We start from the raw sequence: 23,883 nt of genomic DNA on the forward strand, positions 1-23,883 counted from the left end.
TACGATTCTCACTTGTCATTGTGACAAATAGGTTTAAAAGCACCTGGAAGCTTTGCTTGCGTAGAATTTTATATTCCAGTAGAATTTACAATGTCTAATTATTATTGATTAGGGTCGAACCCATGCTGTGTAAGGTTTTGAAAAACCAGACTTCATATTAAAGAGCTTGAAATTATTTCAATCCAAGGATGTTTAAGGTTCAAATGCATATTAAGATTGTAAAGTTAAAACAGAAAAAGGCAAGAAAAGCAACGTATAAAACATAACCCCGAAGGGTAACAAGTTCTGATATAAATAAAGTTCAAAAAGAAGATATACAAAAAGCTAGGCCTTGGAAGGCTGAGATTCCTCAGAACCACTATCCGAAGTCTCTTCAGAAGTTTCGGTCATTTCTTCGGACGTCTCGGTCGTCCCCTCCGAAGTCCCTGTAGAAGTTCCCTCGGCAGGAGATGATGGCTGTTGAGGCGCTGCTTTGGGAGATTCTTCCACCCTGGCCTTCTTAGCGACAGGCTCGAATTCCTCCTCGGAGGAATCTTCCTCCTCTCCATCCTTGATCATGCCAGCAAGCTTTTCAGTAACACCTCCAAGCTCTGGAACCCGCACTGGGCAAGGAAAGGGCGACTGCTCAAGGAGCTCGGGAAACTCATCCTGGATGGCCTCCACAGCAGCGTCCCAGCCTTCCTTATAGCTAACAGGATGAAGAAGGGCGTCATGTTCCACCATCAAGTCTTTGAATTCTTGAGTGTCCATCCAGCCATCAAAGGCTTTTTCCTTCTGCGCCTTCAAGATGACATTTTCAGCCCGGGCCGTCTCCAGGTCAGAAGTGGAAGAGGCCAATTGAGCTTCAAGGGCCTCAATTTTTTGATTGGCCTCCTCCAACTTCTTGTTGGCATCTTCCAGGCCAACCTTCCAAGCCTTGGCTTGGTGAATTGCCCCTTGAAAATGGGCGTTAGCCTGCAAGAGAAAACAGCAAAGGTTTAGAAAAGAAAGAAAAGAGAATTGTAAAAGGCATAAGTAAAGTACGTACCGTCGCCAGAGCTTGGGCTCCAAACAGCTCATTCCCCTCCAAGTCCTGTTGAAGGACAAAATCTTGATAATCCACCGAGGAAATGGAATGCTTAGACCATTCCTTGGACAGCGCCGTGCTACCCACAATTGAGTCCTTGCCCCGGATCCCCCAAGTAGGTTGAAAATAGGCACCTGGCCTCTGCTTGGTGCGCAGAACTTGGCTGGGGCCTTCCTCATCTGGCTCCGTTGCCTGAAGAAGGAACTCCGGGAAGCAGTCACCCAGTCGAGGGTCCTTAAAGATCTTCCCGGTCCTCTTCATCCTGGTTGTCTCCAGGTCCTTCGGCTTGGTAGCCTCCTCAATCTTCTCAGCCACTGCAAACAAACAAAGTCAGTTGAAAATCAATGAGATAAAAGTGCAGGAAATAAAGGAGATAAGAAAGGGAACTTACTTTTCTTATTAACGGGCGAAAGGCCGCGTTCTACCAGGACGGTCTCCCGGATAAGGTCCCAACAATGGGAAGTGCCGTTGTCTTGCGTAAGGAGGTTGAAACCTCTAGCCTCCTCCTCAGACAAAGTTATGTCATTCGGGCTCCCGTCCACGGCCAGCCCAAAGGATGATCGAAACAGGGAGCCCCAATCTCCCCCTTCCCAAATAACAAACAAAAAATCTTTCTTCCACCCCAAGTTGTTGTCAGGGATGGACTTCCCATTCACGATATGGGGGATAGTGGGGCGCTGGTTGATAGAAACCCAACCCGGACTTTTATCAGGGCTGTTTTTGAACTGAAAAATCTTCCTGAAGACAGCAACAGATGTGGGGACGTTGTGCTTGGCGCATTGCGACAGATAGCACAGAATCAACCTCCAGGAATTAGGGGGAAGTTGGCAAGGGCTGATGCCCACATCAGCCAGTAGCAAAGGAATGAATGGATGAAAAGGGAGTCTAATACCTGCCCTTAGAGTATCCCAATAGACGCATAGCGCGTCCTTCTTCCACTGACAGGCCCTGTCGGCCAGACCCGCAAGAACCAGCTTAAAAGGCTCCTTGATTTTGAAGCAGCTGCTCAACTTTTCCAGCTCCTTGGGATCCCGTAAAGCACTGATATGATCGTGCGCGTCCAGATGCGCATCAGACGGATACTCGTCCCCTCGAGTGTTGATCATGTCGATTAAGGAAGTATACCTCGATCGAATAGGAAAATCGTTGGACTTTCTAGCAACGTTCATCTTGGCCAAGCGAGTCATTCTTTTGTCAGCCATCTGAAAGTAAAGGGCACGTAAATAGGCTATCTTAAAGTGGCACACAAGGGAAAAATAGACACGAAAAGCAAAGGGAGGAATCTTACCTGAAGAAGCACTCTTGAAAAAGGCTTTGAGCTCCGACTTGCTGTTATTCCTCTGAGAATCTTAGCAGGAAGAAAAAGAAGAAAACTAAGAAATGAGAGAGTGAGGAGTAATAGCTTTTCCCCATTCCTTTATATAAGAGGAAAAGGAAGTTGAAGGGACGAAAAGCCCATTGAGAACAAAAGCCCATAAGAAAAAGCCCAGAAAAAAGAATATTCCAGAATATTCCAAGGAATTCTAGAGCATTCTTAACAGGGTGTATTAAGCCCAGATCAATAAAAGAGGCCCAACAAGATTTGAAAAGGCCCAATAAGATTTGAAAAGGCCCAATAAAAGAGGCCCAATAAGATTTGGAAAAGCCCAATAATAGAGGCTCAGTAAAATTTAATAAGGCCCAACAAAAAAGGCCAGGCCCAAATCCAATTAGGATTTGGAAAATACAATACCCTAAATTAAAGCTAAATAAAGAAGGCTAGTGGAAGACCAGGAACCAGGTCGAAATCCAGGTCGTGAATCCTGCCCGAAATCTTTCGAGCAGACACCCGAAAATAGCAGGTAAAAAAGACCAGAATCCAGGTCGAATTCCAGGTCGTGAATCCTGCCCGAAATCTTTCGAGCAGACACCCGAAAATAGCTGGAATAACGGAACTGAATTGAGGTCGAAGCTTCGACCAGGAATGAGGTCGAATAAAACCAAGCATCTTTCAAAAAATGGGTCGAAGCTTCGACCAGGAATGAGGTCGAATAAAACCAAGCATCTTTCAAAAAATGGGGATTAAAAACCCAGGTCGAAGTTCGACTAGGATCCTGGTCGAATTCCAGGTCGTGGATCCTAGTCGAAATCCTTCGACCAGGAAGCAAGAAAACCAAAGAATTTTCGAACAGGATTCAGGTCGAAATATCGACTAGAATCCTAGTCGAAATCCTAGTCGATAGGCTCATGACAAGAAAAAAAAGGTGGAATTTTCGACCTAGATCCAGGTCGAATTTTCGACTAGGATCCTGGTCGAATTCCAGGTCCTAGATCCAGGTCAAAATTTCGACTAGGATCCTGGTCGAATTCCAGGTCATGGATCCTAGTCGAATTCCTTCGACCAGGATGGCAAGGCTGACCCTTATTTTCGACTAGGATCCAGGTCGAAATTTCGACTAGGATCCTGGTCGAAAAAGGGCTGGAAATCTGAAAATTCCAGAAAATTAGGGAAAATTAGGGAAAAATCCCAGAAAATTAGGGAAAATCCCAGAAAATTAGGGAAAAATCCCGGAAATTAGAGAAAATCCCAGGAAATTAGGGAAAAATCCCAGAAAATTAGGGAAAATCTCATAAAATTAGGGAAAAATCCTAGAAAATTAGGGAAAATCCCAGAAAATTAGGGAAAAATCCCAGAAAATTAGGGGAAATCCCAGAAAATTAGGGAAAATCCCAGAAATAAGGGAAAAATTCCTGGAAATTAAGATAATTCCTGAATAAAAGGAAAAATTCATTGTAAATGTGTAGGTCGCTCCACACTTTATGGAAAAATGAAACCCTGTAAGGGAACGAATAGACTTAACTTCTGCGAAACCTAATCAATGTTTCCCAAAAGTTGGGGGGCAAATGATAGGGATAAATAAATTATGATTGTATAATTAAATACTGCATTAATTGTACAAGCTGTGGGCTGTTAGGCCCAATAAAAAGATATATGATACTCAGACCAGAAAGGTTAAGCCTGATGGACCAGATCAGGCCTGATGGAATAAAAAAGGCCCAAAAGCCCTGATTATTAATTAATTTCGTAATTAATTAATAAGGGACAAATCAGATATTGAAAAGAGTCCCGATAAGGATATAAATCCTTGGAGATTAGCCTCAAGGGGGCCTAAAAGGATAAGGAATCAGTTTCCTACTATCTAGGACTCCAAAGTCCATTCTAATTATGAGACTTGCCCACCAAGTCTCCTATACCAAGTCCAATTTAAGGACTCCCAACATCTATATAAGGGGTCTCACCCCCACCAATCAGAACTACGTTTTTTGGCTTGATTCTCTAATTCACAGAGATACGTAGGCATCTCGTAAAGGCAGATTGAGTCACGAAACACGAGAGCAGCCATTAAAGGCCTTGAGCTCCCGAATCTTAGTATTAAATACAGCAAGTAATAACCTTAGTTTTTTATCCACAACAGGTAAGGACCTTCATTATATCTAAGAAAGATATAGTTCAAAATGTGGAAGTGGTAATAGGAACGCTGTAATTTAAAATCAACCATCATGACCAAATTTGGTTATAAGAGTAGTCGATCAGGACAGAGTTCACGTTGGTCAGGTATGTTAACATTTTGACATTAAGATAACAGATTGTTCTTTCATCGTGAATATGATATCTTCCAAATTAAGAAAAATTTGATAGAACCCTAGGAATGGATTTGTTATAGGATTACGATGCACAAATAAGTACAAGAAGAAGCAGATTAACATGAAGTCTATGAATGATGAGGAAGTTATGCTTCAAGGACAAAAGCACGTTAAGAAATTCATACCCTTATTTTAAGTTAAAAGGATTGTGAAGACGAGGATGTGAAGCCTATGTGTGTTACACATGTAGTGAATATCCGTCAAGAAATACTCAAGATTGAAGAAATCCTCATGATTAAAGAGGTCAAGGTGTGTTTACAGATAAGCAACTTTGCTTATCTCATAGTAGAGAAGTGAATTTTTAGTGTGATACCTAGAATTAAATCAGTGGCAAAAGACTACACAGAGTGGTACTAGTTGAAATGAGAAGACTGGCAATTTGACTACCAGAAATTTTGGATAAAGGAGTTATAAGGCTTAGTATATCGATTATGGAAAGCTCAATTAGACAATCAAGCATAAGTAACTGAAATGATGATTGAGTTGAACTGTTGGGAAGAGCAACATTCTTCTCTATGGTTGATTTAAGTATGGAGTTACTATCAAGTAGAAATTAAGTTTGAAAATCTGCTAGAGACAGTAATTTATACAAGGCTTTAATAATGTGTTATTTATTCAAATACGAAGGGTGAGTACACCAAACACTGGAAGGACGACTTGATGATCCTAAAAAAAGAAAAGAATAGCTGTATGTGAAGTTTTTAAATTTTGAGTTATTAAAGAAATAGGTAGTTGTGAGGGAATCAGCGTAAATTCCACAAGTGTTGAAATTTAAATGAAGTGGGAAATGATAGAGATATATACGGAAATAAGGAACTTTAGTAATGGCCAACTCTTATAAGGAAATTGTTTAAGAAAGATGATGATATCAGTGACAATGACAATAAGGAGGAGGGAAAAGTTTGATTAGAAAGATAAGCATGAGAGAATATTTTTTAGTTAAGGAAATGGTTAGTGTCCTAACCATGTTGGTTCTACTTGGTGATCGAGACAATCTTGCGATTTATAAAGGTATTTCTTATAATGGGTTAGAATGCATTTTGGTACAATATGGTCAGGTTATTGAGTATAGTTACCGAACAGCGAAAGTATTGCAAGTAAAATCATTTAGCAAATGATTTGAAACTAACAGAAACTTGAGTGCCCCAAGATTTGGAGACATTTATTCGTATAGAAACAAGTAAGAAAACCGTATGGATTAAAGGAGCCAGAAGTTTTGTCTTTATATAGAAATGACTTAATATAAGACAAGAACGATGGTAGAAATCGATCAAGTTAGTACACTTCTAATTGGTTAATGAAACGTTTCTACAAGACAACTAGAAGAGGATAATAGTCATGTGGTATGGGGTTTCAGAGTGTATTGCGAAAGGTATAGGCAAAGAATTACTCAAAGACTTTGGAATAAGTTCCAAGTTTGTGTAGACACTAAAATGTAGATGAGAACAATTCATCGTCAATGAGTGCATCTTCAAAAGAAAGGATGATTCAGATAGGGGATGATATACTAAGAGCGGACGTCTTATACAGTAAATAAAACTAAGGATGAACATCCGTCGTTAGTGGATTTATGCCGTAGCAAATGTATTGCGAATATTGGTATATCACTTTATGGGCTCTATATGTAAGAAGACCATTAATGTCATCAAACGAACCTAGATAGATTTTGATCTATGAGTGTATTACGAGGAAAGAGCGATTCGAAAGCTCCGAGTGTGAATAACGTGGAAAGAGGTTATTGCTGCAAATATTCATGTTGGTGAGTTTCCGTGATTGATGAAAAAGAAGTAATGAATCTAGTATGAAAAGCGACATTGATGTGGATGTGTAATCCACTCTCGAGATACGAAAAAAATGGGTTACAGTTATTATACGAGTACGTGTATGAGAAACCTATGAAAATGACCAATGATAAATTTCTCTTCTTCCACTCTACAGTGTAATTTTTATTGTTTTCTAAAAGTATACATAATTTGTTCTATACTTCCAACTCCCTTCGAACATCTTTTGTTTCCTTGAAAATTTGGTCATCTGATTGAGACAAACAATACACGTACTGTGGCTGTTTGTCTTCGTGACAAATAGTTTGGTGGCGCCACCTAAATGTGTGTTGTGAACTGTATGGTACTAAGACTGGCCATCTTAAGTACTAATATGGTTGTTCTCAATCATGTCATTATCATTTTCATTCTTTTCTTCTTGATCATTGAACCTTAGTTCCAATCAACTATTCTGAAACAATGTGTTTCATCGACAAACTTTTGAATCAAGAATTGGCGCAAGTGAGAATTTTGCATTTTATATTCCTTACCTTCAATCTAAAAATGTTGGAGTATAGACGAACCATCAGACGAGATTCTGTGCATCAGGATTTAAGCAAAATTTTGAAGGACAAGATAAGTCGTGTTTGAGAAGATATTATCTCTGCACATACCCCATGTTCACATTATATTGTGTAATGGTTCTTAAACTTTAGGATTCCAATTGCAGACCATGAAATAGAATATGGATACTTAAGAATTTAGCTTGTCTTATGAGGAACATCCGATAAAGATGGTAGATCGGAGAGAAAAGCGCTTAGGAATAAATCTGTGTCCCTAGTCAAAGTTTTGTGGAGAAATCCTCTTGTGGAAGAGTTCACATGGGAACTTGAGAGTGAAATGCTCGAGAAGTATCCCTAATTATTTACTTAGGCATGATTCTGGGGACAGAATCCTTTAAGGGGGGAAGAATGTAACGACCGTAAAATTTTAATATAATGATTATTTGTTTCTGTGCTATTTATGTGAAAGTATAGAATAAATATATACATATATTTATTCCAGTCTGATGTATTTCAGAGGAATTGTGATAAAGTGAATTATGGATTTATTGATGCTATAATAGCATTATAAAAATTAAAGATGGAAATTTAAATGTGAAAGTGAAATGTGAAAGTGAAAATTGAAAAGTGGAAAAGTGGGAATTATGGAAATATGAGAAGTTAGTTAGAAAAATAAAATATGTGATATTTATATGCTAAAGTATGTTTTAAGTGATTATTAGTATGTTTGAAATTTATTTATGTGATTATTAGATTGCATGGAAATTTATTTATGAAATTTTAAGTGAATATTGAAAAATAAAGTGTGAATAAATGTTTATTTAAATTTCTGAAAAATAGTTGGAAAGCAATAAAATTTTTATTATTGTTCTACAATCATTATTTTGGTATTAAAAACTTTATAATAATGTGAAAGTGGGTATTTTGGGTTATTTCCTATTTTTAATTCGAATTAAGAACTATTTTTGCACTTTTCGTAGTCAAACTTGTAAAATTCATACAAAAATCACCGTGCATCAGAAAAATATTTTAAAAATATGCACGCGAAGCTAATTTCATGCTCTACATTTTAAAATATTAAATTTGTAACTTTCAGAACTTTCAGAACAGTTTGTATTTTATTAAAGAAACATTTTTGCATTCATTTATCAAAAGAAAACTATTAAAACAAAAACTTTTATACCTGAAATTACCAAAATACCCTTGTTTTATTAAATAAAACATCAGCCTCCCTCTTTCTTTCCTCATTTTGCCCGAGACATCATCCTCCCCCATCTCTTCCTCTCGGTTTTCTTTTCCCCCGGCCAAAAACCACACACACAAGCACACAACTTTTTCTTCTTCCTTTGTTGCTAGAGTTAAAGAGTGAGTACACAAGCGTAGGAAAGGAAAAAGTTAAAGTTAAGATCCAGTGAAGATTGTGGTTAGGCAGGACTGTTATAATGTGATACTTTTGAGAGGCAAGTAACGAAACCTCAACTGCTCTCTCTCTCTTACTTATATTCCTGCCTGTTGATTTAAATTTTGAATACCATATCTCAGCCATTGATAAATAAGCCTGTTTCCTTTATATTTTCAAATGCTCACAATTTCATTCATTATGAGAACCTTTTGGATCATTTTTGATAATACCTATGTTTGAACCCATTGCGTTCTTTTTGATACCTGATACTTGACATGATATCCCTGAGTTTCAAAAATGGACTTAAATATGATTTCAGACTTTCCAATAAGGTCTTATTTTATCAAAAGGTTGGTAAAGCTTAAAATTGAAAGATATTTTCATAAATGATATAGGAATTTCGTCAAAAATGTTTTCTACGGATTCCTATAGATTGGAGGCGTAAGTGGCCGAGTGACGCCGGTCCAGCATTTTTGGTTGTGTTGCGCTAGCAATGGCAATAAGTCTAGCTGACTAGTTTTGGAACTAGTCTTAGGGGACCCTATATACATGGAAGCTCAGAAGGATGATTAGGTCCTGATGGGAGGCATTACGTGACTGATCACCCGTATTGTCTATGATGTTGTGGGAAAACTCCAATCAAAATATATGTTTTGAAATAAAGATTTCCTTAGAAAATGTTTGCTTGAAAAGGTTTTTGAAAAGATGTTAGAAAGAATTTTATGAAGAGTTTTGAAAGAAAACTTGAATTTTGAACTGACGATAAGGAATTTTTCTATAATTCCTTTCCTTATTCCTTATATTGGATTTCCATTTGAATATCATAGTTGGCCTTGATACCTATTGATCCCTGATAGCTTAACTGTTTTAATGTTATTGTTACTTGCTGAGCTTTTGTAGCTCACGTTGCTTTTTTATCTAAATTTTACAGTTAAGCTCGAGTATGGTTGGATTTAGAAGGTCAACTAGGAAGAATGCTAACTTTGGACCTTCGCGCACAGTTAGATTCTCTATGACTTCGCAGGTAGCTAGAAAGGGGGTAGATCAGTGGCAGCTTCTATATGAAGTTATCTTTTGTATTTAGAAAAGATTGTAATAGCATCATGTTGTGTAGTTAGATGTAACTTATTTTATACCTTAACCTGTATTAGATCCTGTAGCAGTACAAGGGGCCATGGCATTATGTTTATGATTCTATTTTATATTATTGTAATTTGTAGCATGGTGACTCCACAATCTAGGTCCCTGATTGTGAGGGTGTCACAATTTGGTATCAGAGCTACAGGTTTTGGTCACTGAAACAAGTAAGGATTAGGTGGGTTGTAGGAATGTTAAGTTAGGAATTAAGTTTTAAACTATATAGAGTTTGGGTTGGGATTGTAGGATATAGTCTCAACTTTAAGATCTCTACGATGCGATGGCTTTAGAATTTAAGATAACCTTTTTCGTTTCACCTTGTATACCTATATTATCGAAGATGCCGAATAGCAGCATCAGTGATGATGAATCGGATAGGACTTCTCCTACCGACCCTTCAGCCTTAGCGTCTAGTCTTGAGTACGAGTCTGAGATTGATTTTGAGGAAGAAATTGTGTGGCAGCCGGTTAGATCGACTACCGGGACTCCTGTTTCGGCCCCTGTGATAATTCTAGTTCCACAAATTCCCTACTACATTTATGCGGAGCTATCACGCGACCGAGAAATGGTGTTTGGACGAGGTTCAGAATTAAGATCCTTAGTTGATCAGATGTCTAATGAGACTAGGTAACGGGTAGACATTTCTGAAAGTGAGTGGGTATCTAGGATTGAACGTCTAGAAGAGATGGCATGTGGTCGTCTTTGGGAAGGATTATCTGTTTACACTTCTTGGGAAAGGACTGGGAGACTGATGAAGTTGGAAAGATGGATGTGGACTGTGTTAAGAATCGCTCGACAAAGGAGATATTAAGCTATTGGGAAAAGAAGTTATCGGCGTAGTACTCAGCTCAGTTAGTAGAACTTGTTTAGATACTATTTTACGTCAGTATCAGATGGTTCTAAGTTAATCTTTTCAGATGTGTAGGTCACCATTGATTTCGATAATTTCCTTGTTGTTGTCTAGCAGCTTGTGACAGTTGGGGTTGTTTTTCCCATTATTTTACCCCTTTGACTAATCGTCGGACTGCTATTTTCTCTCCTGTTATTTTTTAACTCAAGTGTTGGAACCATAACTTTTACCTTTACAGATGTACGCCCTTTTTTCATATTCGTTGAACACCTTACTATTTCCTCCATATACAACTTTTATATACCCACCTTAACATTCCAAAATTGTTTTATTACCAATAAACCATACCTTGTTATTTCCTTGAGGAAAGCGAGCAACTTTTAGGGTAATAAGGCTGCATGAGTTAAATCTTTTTATTGTACTAAAAAGATAGAATTAAATCCTTTTACAAGGATAGAAATTGCATGGTTTCTTAAGCATGTAGCATATTGCTTAGTAAGTTGCTTGTTTACTCGTCAAGAGGATATCGCTCTCAAGCCAATTTCTCAAACCTATAACACTGGAAGTTTGGAGTCAAACTGGCCCTACCATAACCCAAATTTTATAACCAGTCTGACAATAACTGTTGCTTTGACACAACAATAACAACAGCGTCAAGCCGTAAATGGTAAGTTTTATATCCTCATAAGATGCCAAATTCCCATAGGCTCAGGAAACTGTGGAACTGACCAAAGCCAGAGTTTGGCTTACGTAAATAGATAAAACTTTTGGCATGGTTAAAGTTGGTGAGGACCAAAAGACAGAGTTTTCAAGTTGGTTTTTAATCAGTTAGAGAAATGGAAAGAGAAAGTACGATGACATGGTAGAGATTTACGGAGCCGTTTCTAGTAAAGGATACACAAGACTGTATGAAGGAGCACTTGGGGGTAAAACGTTGAAGTTGAAAATAAGAAAATATAAGCAAAGCGGTTATAAGCCCAAGATTACTGATTTAACATAAAGGGTGTCAGAAATAGGCTTTTAAGTATGTAAAAAGAGCCAAGAGCTTCAAGCATCGGATTAAGCAGCAGGTTAGAAGCTGGATGACTGCATTTGAACTTCGAACTTATGTGAGCAGTGGTTTATAAGGCTGTGATTATAAAAGGAGAAAGTAAGTTATCTAGGGAAGAAAATAAATATAGATAAAGTTGAAGAAAATAAAATGGATTACTTTACTGAGAAATGCACGAGTATAAGTGTAAGAGTGGATCCGGAATTTTACTTGTAACAAGTGTGGTATGGTGGGATATTCTATAAGTTATTTTAAGGAACTACTCCAAACAACTAAAATTTCAAGGTGTCATAAGACCATCACGAGCATCGGAATTTTTTGGTAAGGACCTTCATTATATCTAAGAAATATATAGTTCAAAATGTGAAAGTGGTAATAGGAACGCTGTAATTTAAGATCAACCGTCATGACCAAATTTGGTTATAAGAGTAGTCGATCAGGTAAGAGTTCACGTTGGTCAGGTTTGTTAACATTTTGACATTAAGATAACAGATTGTTCTTTCATCGTGAATATGATATCTTCCAAATTAAGAAAAACTTGATAGAACCCTAGGAATGGATTTGTTATAGGATTACGATGCACAAATAAGTACAAGAAGAAGCAGATTAATATGAAGTCTATGAATGATGAGGAAGTTATGCTTCAAGGATAAAAGCACGTTAAGAAATTCAGACCCTTATTTTAAGTTAAAAGGATTGTGAAGACGACGATGTGAAGCCTATGTGTGTCACACATGTAGTGAATATTCGTCAAGAAATACTCAAGATTGAAGAAATCCTCATGATTAAAGAGGTCAAGGTGTGTTTGCAGATAAGCAACTTTGCTTATCTCATAGTAGAGAAGTGAATTTTTAGTGCGATACCTAGAATTAAATCAGTGGCAAAAGACTACACAGAGTGGTACTAGTTGAAATGAGAAGACTGGAAATTCGACTACCAGAAATTTTGGATAAAGGAGTTATAAGGCTTAGTATATCGATTATGGAAAGCTCAATTAGACAATCAAGCATAAGTAACTGAAATGATGATTGAGTTAAACTGTTGGGAAGAGCAACATTCTTCTCTATGGTTGATTTAAGAATGGAGTTACTATCAAGTAGATATTAAGTTTGAAAATCTGCTAGAGACAGTAATTTATACAAGGCTTTAATAATGTGTTATTTATTCAAATACGAAGGGTGAGTACACCAAACACTGTTAGGACGACTTGATGATCATAAGAAAAGAAAAGAATAGCTGTATGTGAAGTTTTTTAATTTTGAGTTATTAAAGAAATAGGTAGTCGTGAGGGAATCAACGTAAATTCCACAAGTGTTGAAATTTAAATGAAGTGGGAAATGATAGAGATATATATGGAAACAAGGAACTTTAGTAATGGCCAACTCTTATAAGGAAATTGTTTAAGAAAGATGATGACATCAGTGACAATGACAATAGGGAGGAGGGAAAAGTTTGATTAGAAAGATAAGCATGAGAGAATTTTTTTTTAGTTAAGGAAAGGGTTAGTGTCCTAACCATGTTGGTTCTACTTGGTGATCGAGAAAATCTTGCGATTTATAATGGTATTTCTTATAATGGGTTAGAATGCATTTTGGTACAATATGGTCAGGTTATTGAGTATAGTTACCGAACAGCGAAAGTCTTGCAAGTAAAATCATTTAGCAAATGATTTGAAACTAACAGAAACTTGAGTGCCCCAAGATTTGGAGAAATTTATTTGTATAGAAACAAGTAAGAAAACCCGTATGGATTAAAAGAGCCAGAAGTTTTGTCTTTATATAGAAAGGACTTAATATAAGACAAGAACGATGGTAGAAATCGATCAAGTTAGTACACTTCTAATTGGTTAATGAAACGTTTCTACAAGACAACTAGATGAGGATAATAGTCATGTGGTATGGGGTTTCAGAGTGTATTGTGAAAGGTATAGGCAAAGAATTACTCAAAGACTTTGGAATAAGTTCCAAGTTTGTGTAGACACTAAAATGTAGATGAGAACAATTCATCGTCAATGAGTGCATCTTCAAAAGAAAGGATGAATCAGACAGGGGATGATATACTAAGAGTGGACGTCTTATACAGTAAATAGAACTAAGGATGAACATCCGTCTTTAGTGGATTTATGCCATAGAAAATGTAATGCGAATATTGGTATATCACCTTATGGGCTCTATATGTAAGAAGACCATTAATGTCATCAGACGAACCTAGATAGATTTTGATCTATGAGTGTATTACGAGGAAAGAGCGATTCAGAAGCTCCGAGTGTGAATAACGTGGAAAGAGGTTATTGCTGCAAATATTCATGTTGGTGAGTTTCCGCGATTGATGGAAAAGAAGTAATGAATCTGGTATGAAAAGCTACATTGATGTGGATGTGTAATCCACTCTCGAGATACGAAAAAAATGGGTTATAGTTGTTATACGAGTACGTGTATGAGAAACCTATGAAAATGACCAATGATAAATTTCTCTTCTACCACTCTAAAGTGTAATTTTTATTGTTTTCTAAAAATATCCAGAATCTGTTCTATACTTCCAACTCCCTTCGAACATCTTTTGTTTCTTTGAAAATTTGGTCATCTGATTGAGACAAATAATACACGTACTGTGGCTGTTTGTCTTCGTGACAAATAGTTTGGTGGGACGCCGCCTAAATGTGTGTTGTGAACTGTATGGTACTAAGACTGGCCATCTTAAGTACTAATATGGTTGTTCTCAATCATGTCATTATCATTTTCATTCTTTTCTTCTTGATCATTGAAGCTTAGTTCCAATCAACTATTCTGAAACAATGTATTTCGTCGACAAACTTTTGAATCAAGAATTGGCGCAAGTAAGAATTTTGCATTTTATATTCCTTACCTTCAATCTAAAATTATTGGAGTATAGACGAACCATCAGACGAGATTCTGTGCATCAGGATTTACGCAAAATTTTGAAGGACAAGATAAGTCGTGTTTGAGATGATATTATCTCTGCACATACCCCATGTTCATATTATATTGTGTAATGGTTCTTAAACTTTAGGATTCCAATTGCAGATCATGAAATAGAATATGGATACTTAAGGATTTAGCTTGTCTTATGAGGAACATACGATAAAGATGGTAGATTGGAGAGAAAAGCGCTTAGGAATAAATCTGTGTCCCTAGTCAAAGTTTTGTGGAGAAATCCTCTTGTGGAAGAGTTCACATGGAAACTTGAGAGTGAAATGCTCGAGAATTATCCTTAATTGTTTACTTAGGTGTGATTCTGGGGACAGAATCCTTTAAGGGGGGGGGATGTAACGATCGTAAAATTTTAATATAATGATTATTTGTTTCTGTGCTATTTATATGAAAGTAGAGAATAAATAAATATAATTATATATTTATTCCAGTCTGATGTATTTCAGAGGAGTTGTGATAAAGTGAATTGTGGATTTATTGATGCTATAATAGCATTATAAAATTTAAAGATGGAAATTTAAATGTGAAAGTGAAATGTGAAAGTGGAAATTGAAAAGTGGAAAAGTGGGAATTATGAAAATATGAGAAGTTAGTTAGAAAAATAAAATATGTGATATTTATATGTTAAAGTGTGGTTTAAGTGATTATTAGTATGTTTGAAATTTATTTATGTGATTATTAGAGTGGTTGGAAATTTATTTATGAAATTTTAAGTGAATATTGAAAAATAAAGTGTGAATAAATGTTTATTTAAATTTCTGAAAAATAGTTGGAAAGCAATAAAAATTTTATTATTGTTCTACAATCACTATTTTGGTATTAAAAACTTTATAATAATATGAAAGTGAGTATTTTGGGTTATTTCCTATTTTTGATTCGAATTAAGAACTGTTTTTGCACTTTTCGTAGTCAAACTTGTAAAATTCATACAAAAATAACCGTGCATCAGAAAAATATTTTAAAAATATGCACCCGAAGCTAATTTCGTGCTCTACATTTTAAAAATATATAATTTATAACTTTCAGAACTTTTAGAACAGTTTGTATTTTATTAAAGAAACGTTTTTGCATTCATTTATCAAAAGAAAACTATTAAAACAAAAACTTTTATACGTGAAATTACCAAAATACCCTTGTTTTATTAAATAAAACGTCAGCCTCCCTCTTTCTTTCCTCATTTTACCCGAGACATCATCCTCCCTCATCTCTTCCTCTCGGTTTTCTTTTCCCCCGGCCAACAAACCACACACACAAGCACACAACTTTTTCTTCTTCCTTTGTTGCTAGGAAAGGAAAAAGTTAAAGCTAAGATCCAGTGAAGATTGTGGTTAGGAAGGACTGTGATAGTGTGATACTTTTGAGAGGCAAGTAACGAAACCTCAACTGCTCTCTCTCTCTTACTTATATTCCTGCCTGTTGATTTAAATTTTGAATACCATATCTCAGCCATTGATAAATAAGCCTTTTTCCTTTATATTTTCAAATGCTCACAATTTCATTCATTATGAGAACCTTTTGGTTCATTGTTGATAATACCTATATTTGAACCCATTGCGTTCTTTTTGATACCTGATACTTGACATGATATCCCTGAGTTTCAAAAATGAACTTAAATATGATTTCAGACTTTCCAATAAGGTCTTATTTCATCAAAAGGTTGGTAAAGCTTAAAATTGAAAGATATTTTCATAAATGATATAGGAATTCCGTCAAATATGTTTTCTACGAATTCCTATAGATTGGAGGCGTAAGTGGCCGAGTGACGCCGGTCCAGCATTTTTGGTTGTGTTGCGCTAGCAATGGAAATAAGTCTAGCTGACTAGTTTTGGAACTAGTCTTAGGGGACCCTATATACATGGAAGCTCAGAAGGATGATTAGGTCCTGATGGGAGGCATTACGTGGATGATCACCCGTATTGTCTATGATGTTGTGGGAAAACTCCAATCAAAAGATATGTTTTGAAATAAAGATTTCCTTAGAAAATGTTTGCTTGAAAAGGTTTTTGAAAAGATGTTAGAAAGAATTTTATGAAGAGTTTTGAAAGAAAACTTGAATTTTGAACTGACGATAAGGAATTTTTCTATAATTCCTTTCCTTATTCCTTATATTGGATTTCCGTTTGAATATCATAGTTGGCCTTGATACCTATCGATCCCTGATAGCTTAACTGTTTTTATGTTATTGTTACTTGCTGAGCTTTTGTAGCTCACGTTGCTTTGTTATCTAAATTTTACAGTTAAGCTCGAGTATGGTTGGATTTAGAAGGTCATCTAGGAAGAATGCTAACTTTGGACCTTCGCGCACAGTTAGATTCGCTATGACATCGCAGGTAGCTAGAAAGGGGGTAGATCAGTGGCAGCTTCTATATGAAGTTATCTTTTGTATTTAGAAAAGATTGTAATAGCATCATGTTGTGTAGTTAGATGTAACTTATTTTATACCTTAACCTGTATTAGATCATGTAGCAGTGCAAGGGGCCATGGCATTATGTTTATGATTCTGTTTTATATTATTGTAATTTGTAGCATGGTGACTCCACAATCTAGGCCCTTGATTGTGAGGGTGTCACAAGTTTTAATGCTAAAACAGGATACAGGTCTTAGAAAGACAGAATTTGTATCTGTGAAACCAACAGCTCCATAAATGATTCCCTTGGAATGTCATGATTCCAAGTTTAGCTTCCTTCCGGTATATGAAGATCCTCCTTCTCCCCCTGAGGCTGTGTAATCAAACTCAGGTGTATGAGATGAGCTTTAGTTTGCCATGATTCTCTTGTTGGATAGTTTCTTTATTTCCTTAGCCTGACAAACTTTACAAACTTCAACTTGAGCAGCTTGTTTCTTTCTCCTGATACCTTGGTGTAGAAGCAACAAATACCATTCTTATTTGTTGAGTCAAAATCTTCAACAAACAAGCTTCCTTTCCTTGCTCCCTTAAGAGCAACTTCACCAGTTTTCTTGCTGATAACAGTACATTCTCCTTGTAGAATAAGACTTGAGACCATTATCTACAATATGCTAATTCTGAAAAGACTCACTTCAAGATCAGCTACCAGTGGTACATTAATCAAAGACAATATTTTCAAAACATTCTTGCCATATCCTATTTTGAATCATTTGATGTTATCTCCAAAGGTCACAAATGGGCCAGCTTTCTCCTCAAATTATGATAGCAGGGCTTTATCACCAGTCATATGCCTGGAACATCCACTGTCTATGATCCAGATGACTTCCTTCACTTGCCCTGCACACAATGAGTCTTAAGTGTGTTTGGAAACCCAAGCAGTGTTGGGTAGTTTCTTCTTGGTAACTTTTTTAGGAGAAGTAGAAAGAGTAATTTTAGAAGAAACGGAATTCAGTGATTGTTGTGCATATTTTCCTTCTGATGTAGACTCATTTCTTGATTCTTTAAGATCTACTCTCAGTTTATGGCAACTCTTCATTACCTTCATGTTACAAGGAATGCAGTCAAACTTGTCACAGAATGAATAGGGATCATTAGCGTTAGCTTCATTATATTTGCAAGCTCCTTTAGTTGGCTTGCTAACAACCTTTTTACAAAGGTGAGTTAGATGATTTGAAAAGCCATATTTTTTACACTTCTTTCTAGGAGCATTTGCAATATAGGCAAAATTATTGCTTTTGTTTATCCCTATTTTTTCATTTCTATTTCTCCTTTTCTTTCTTGCATCTACAGCTTTGGTTTCTTGAACAGGAGTCTTGGGACTGTATTTGTTCATGAGCTTCTCTTCAGTTTTTGAAGTCTGAACTGATTCTTCAGTTTTCTTTTCTTTATCTACATCAGCAATTTCTTGCTTGATTATCAATTCTTCTTCACTGAAGTTGACTACACATGCTTTGAATATAGGTGCCTTAACCTCTTTCAAAAAGGTTGGAGCATTCTCAGTCTTCTTGGCTTTCCCTTTGTCTCCTACAGTCATCTTTTTGTCACACAAGTCTTCATAGTCGAGGCCAATAGCAATGTTTGCACATGGCTTATTCTTCTCATGTTACTGTTTAAGCTGTTCAGATGCATTTCTGAAAGATTTCATATTTACTTCATTATTTTCTAGTTTCTCCCTTAACACTGCTTCAATTTCATTTGCACACTTGAGCTTGTTCTTGAGATAGGCATTTTCTTGTTTTAAAGCTTCAAGCTCAACCATCAATAATTCCGTTTCTTGCTTCTCACTCTCAAGCTTCTTATTTATCTTTGTTAGTTTGTTAACTTCTTCATTAGCAGCAACCATACTTTTGTAAATGTGAAATATTTTCGTGCTCATCTTTTTAATAGTTTCCTTATATTGATTTACATTTAAATCAATAGTGTTAAGAATTGGTGTTTGTCCTTTTGATGAGGACGATTCACCTTGCTCCAAGGCCATTAGAGCATAGTTTCCAACTTCCTCATCTTTATCATTATCTGAATCATCCCAACTCTTTCCCTCTGCAATGTAAGCTTTGCTCTGTTGCTTTTTCAGAAGAGCTTCATACTTTGCTTCCAGTTCAAGATAAGCTTTGTCTTTCTTTTCCTTTTTGGGTTTCCTGTATTCTGTAGCAAAGTGGCCTAGTTCAACATAATTGAAGCACCTTATATTTGATCTGTCAACAGATCCAATTTTGTAACCACTCTTGCTGTCAGAATTGTACTTCCCCTTCTCTTTCCAGCTGTTGTCTTTGTTGAAGGATTGTCCTTTATTCCTGAAGTACCTTGGCTTCTTTACTCTAATGTTAGAGAATTTTCTAGCTAGATAAGCCATAGACTGATCTAGCTCATCCAGTTCTTCAAGAGTGTAAAACTCATCCTTTTCCAACTCTAAGATGACTTGCTCCTGTGAATCATTTGTTCTCTGCTCACTTGATAAGCATTTAAAGTTTGGTGTCTTAGTTCATTATTGAATGAGTGGCTTTCATTAATAATTAAAGCACTTGAGCCATCCACCACATGTCCTTGACCAGACTTCAGCGATTGCCTTTGAATTATCTCTAGTTCATATATTTTAAGAATCCCATATAGAACTTCCAGAGTTATTCTGCTCAAGTCTCTTCCTTCCCTGATTGTTAAGATTTTCTGTTCCAAATGATCAGGAAGAGTAAGCAAGAACTTTAGATTCACTTCTTCAGCTTCATAGTATTTGTCATGAAGCTGCAAGTCATTTATCAGCTTGTTGAATCTTTCAAACACATCAGTAATGCTTTCCTTGGGCTTAGCCATGAAACCCTCATACTGTTAAATCAGTATCCTTCTATGATTAGATCTAACTTCCTCAGTTTCTTCACAAAGTATTTCAATCTTCTCCCATATTTGCTTAGCAGTGTCACAGTTAACAATATTGTTGTACGTCACATTGTCAAGTGACTCAATCAATATCAATTATAAACTGCTATTTAGGGAAACCTTCTCCTTTTCAGGATCAGTAACTCAGTAGGATCTTTTGGAGCATAATGAGCTGGTATGACAATGTCTCCATTTGTAGATTCTTCAACTCTTAACATAGGAATGAAGGGCCCATTCTTGAGGATCTGAATGTACAATGGATTTGCCATCCTGATAAACAGCATCATTTTCTTTTTCCAAAGAGTGTAGTTAGCTTTGTCAAAGGTAGGAATTTTGATGCTACTGATTTTCAGTGTATTCATTCTTCCAAGATCTCGAATCTGTTTGCTTTCAGATTTTGCTTTGATACCACTTGTTAGGTAATGAATAACACACAGAGGGGGGGGGGGTGAATGTGTTTTCTGATTTTAGGCTTTTCTTGAAAGATAATGGTTGAACAAAGTAAATTAAATCTTGTATAGAAAAGTGTTCATGCAGAAATTAAACTTGCATAAAATAAAGAACACAAATCTTCAAAACTCACTTAATTTTTATATTAAAAATTAAGATGCTTTGCTACAAAATTTCTGAGCTCTTCTAAGTTAAAGAGCTTAGCTTCTTCTCGAGAGTGTTACAAGAATTTTTATCTAAATTGTTACTTCTAACTAGACCAGTGTTAACTTTATAGCTCAGTTAACTGCTGGTCTACACAGTGGATAATAAACATGCTATTAGCTTTTCTAAACTATTACTTGTCATTTCTATTTATAGAAAAGCAAATCTTTCATTTCTGGCTTAGCATATCTTTAGCATCCCGTGTTTACTTTAATCTTCCTCTGTCAGTTAATCTTTGTCATTGATCTTGCACACTCTTCAAGGTGATTTTTGTAGACTTATCAATCCAGCTGTTGGATTATTTGTTGATTGTTTATCTTGGATATTAAACTGATCTGCAATTCTGTACTTTGAGACTGTACTTCGAGATCTCCAGGTTGATTCATTTGAACACTTGATATCTCGATAAGTATAAAGGCTTATCGAGATCTCTAGTACCTCATAATGAGTTTGTCTTGTAGAGGTCTTCAGCTCATCGAGATCTCTAGTCTACATAACTTCACTTGACTTGTAGATATCTCTGAGTTCTCGAATGGATATAGACTTGTCGATAACTCTGAGTTCTCTAGTGAAGGAATGACTTGTAGATATCTTTTTGAGTTCTCGAGTAGCTTTCCTGACTTCTCTACTCCCGGTGGATATTTCTTATCCGTTGAGTAGATATTGCTTATCCGTCGGTACTCTCTAGAGTTTGAATGACTTCTCGATAAGTCATTCTGGAGTTCTCGAATGACTTCTCTATAACATTAAATATGTGACTTGTAGAGATCCTGACTTAGAATATTTTTCTCCAAACAGATTTATTCAACTCCAAGCTTCTTCAAAATTCTTCTTAGGCATGATCTTCTTCCAGATAAAATCCTTAGGCTTGATACTGTTTTATGAAAAAGACTTCAGTCTGCTCCTTTACATTTTTACAGACTTTAATTGTTACAAGTATAAGATACAAATTTAGATAATAATACAACTTACTTAGGGTTTCCAAGTTGTCTTGGTCTTGTTAAAGCACATGCATGTCTTTTACAACAAAAGACAGTAGTATTCATGCCCATCCAACATGTCAATCATCTAATCAATGATATGAAGAGGGAAGTGGTCCTTCCTCGTGGCCTTGTTCAGCTTCCTGTAATCCATGCAAACTCTCCATCCCGTGACTGTTCGAGTAGGAATGAGCTCATTCTTCTCATTAGCGACCATAGTGATACCTCCTTTCTTCGGCACACACTGAACTGGACTCACCCAAGAACTGTCAGAAATAGGATAGATGATCCCTGCATCTAGCCACTTGAGAATTTCCTTCTTCACGACCTCTTTCATGACCGGATTTAGCCTTCTTTATCGCTCAACGGTTGGCTTACTTCTTTTCTCTAGCAAAATTTTATGCTGCAATAAGAAGGGCTGATTTCCTTAATATCTGCTATAGTCCATCCAATTTCCGATTTGAACTCTCTCAGAATTCTCAAGAGCTTTTCCTCATCTCTACCTGAAAGGTCGGATGCAATAATAAAAGGCAAAGTAGATGCATCACCTAAAAAAGCATACCTCAAATGTTCAGGCAATGGTTTAAGCTCGAGTGTATGAGCTTCCTCAATAGATGGCTTGAGACGCCCCTCAACATTTTTGAGTTCTGACATTCCAAGAGATTCAAAATGCATATCCAGCCTTCGCATCCAAGGAGAAGCATTCAAATACTGTAACTGCTCATCACCTTCATCATCTTCACTATCTGAATTCCCCAACAAGGCCTTCTCTAAGGCATCAGACCTTAGCATTTGTTCCAGTTCTGAAGTAACCACAGAATCGAAAAATTTCACTTTTAAGCACTCCTCATTATCAGTAGGGAATTTCATGGCGTTGAATACGTTAAAAGTCACATCATGATCCAGTACTCGCATAGTGAGCTCACCCTTCTGCACATCAATCAATGTTCTGCTGGTAGTCAGGAATGGTCTTCCCAAGATTATGGGAATCTTTTTATCCTTCTCAAAATCAAGAATTACAAAGTCAGCAGGAAAGATGAGTTTGTCCACCTTAACCAAGACATCCTCCACAATATCGCGTGGATATGTAATAGAACGATCGGCCAACTGTAAGGACATATAAGTATGCTTAGAATCAGGTAAATCTAACTTCTTGAAGATAGACAAAGGCATCAGATTGATGCTAGCTCCCAAATCACATAAACACTTGTCGAATGACAAGTTTTCGATGGTGTAAAGAATAGTGAAGCTTCCAGGATCTTCAAGCTTTGGAGGCAACTTCTGTTGCAGCACAGCACTGCATTCCTCCGTAAGAGCAACGGTCTCTAAGTCATCAAGCTTCACTTTCCTTGAGAGAATACCTTTCATAAACTTCACATAGCTAGGCATCTGTTCAAGAGCTTCAGCAAAAGGTATGTTGATATGAAATTTCTTGAACACCTCCAGAAACTTAGCACACGACTTAGCCAACTTTTGCTTCTGCAACCTCTTAAGAAAAGAAGGTGGAGGATAGAACTTTTTCTCCCCTGTATTACCCTCAAGAGGAGTGTGTTCCACAGTTTTCTTCCATGTTTCCACTTTTGCTTCCTTCTGCACATCTTCAGCTTCTGAAACTTGAGATTTTTCGCGGTGTGCAACCTTCCCAGACCTCAATGTAATTGCCTTAACCTGCTCTTTTGCTTCCTTCTTGCCTGGAACTTCTGTGTCACTAGGGAGTGTACCAGGTTGTCGATTCAGCAAGGCATTAACAATCTGCCCAATTTGATTCTCCAAGGTCTTAATAGAAACCGCTTGGCTCTTGCACATGAGCCTCAACTCCTCCAGTTCGGATTTTTCATTAGATTGTTGCAGTTGGAGTTTTTATCTTGGTGCATATTGCGGTTGTTGAAAACCAGGAGGGTTGAATTTACTTTGCTGCATACTGATGATAAGGCTGTTGCACCGCATTCTGAGTGTTGCTCCAGCTGAAGTTAGGATGATTGCGGTTGTTGGGATGATAGGTGGCTGAAACTGGTTGTTGCGACCTCTGAAAGTTGCTCACGAACTGAGCTGATTCACTAGAAATAGCACACTGCTCTGTATCATGCACCGGCACAAATCTCACAAACAGTAATTATCTGATTAACTCCATAATTAGCCAAAGAATCTACCTTCATTGTCAAAGCCTTAAGCTGAGCAGCTATAGTAGTAGCTACATCTACGTCCATAATTCCTGCTACCATTCCTTGAGGTAGTCTCTGAGAAGGGTTCTGGTATTCATTAGCAGCCATCAGTTGAATCAAATCAGAAGTTTCATCGTATCTCTTAGCCCACAAGGCTCCACTTGATATTGCATCAAGCATGGGTCTAGATTGTGCTCCCAAGCCATTATAAAAGCAGTTTATAATCATCCAGTCAGGCATCCCATGATGAGGACACTTCCTAAGCATCTCATTATAACGATCCCAAGCTTCACATAAAGACTCTCCCGATTGCTGCGCAAATTGAGTAAGGATGTTTCTGATTGC

The 23,883-nt window shown here is 36.8% G+C and overlaps 1 non-coding gene across 1 annotated transcript; it reads left to right on the plus strand.

Annotated features, from left to right (window-relative positions):
* The first annotated feature begins 23,776 nt into the window (after positions 1–23,776).
* LOC141699562 (small nucleolar RNA R71) lies at positions 23,777–23,883 on the plus strand. Its single transcript, XR_012566012.1, has one exon. It is a non-coding gene; the product is annotated as a small nucleolar RNA R71 (small nucleolar RNA).

Source organism: Apium graveolens, chromosome 11 (assembly GCF_009905375.1).
Source record: "Apium graveolens cultivar Ventura chromosome 11, ASM990537v1, whole genome shotgun sequence".
Lineage (NCBI taxonomy): Eukaryota > Viridiplantae > Streptophyta > Magnoliopsida > Apiales > Apiaceae > Apium > Apium graveolens.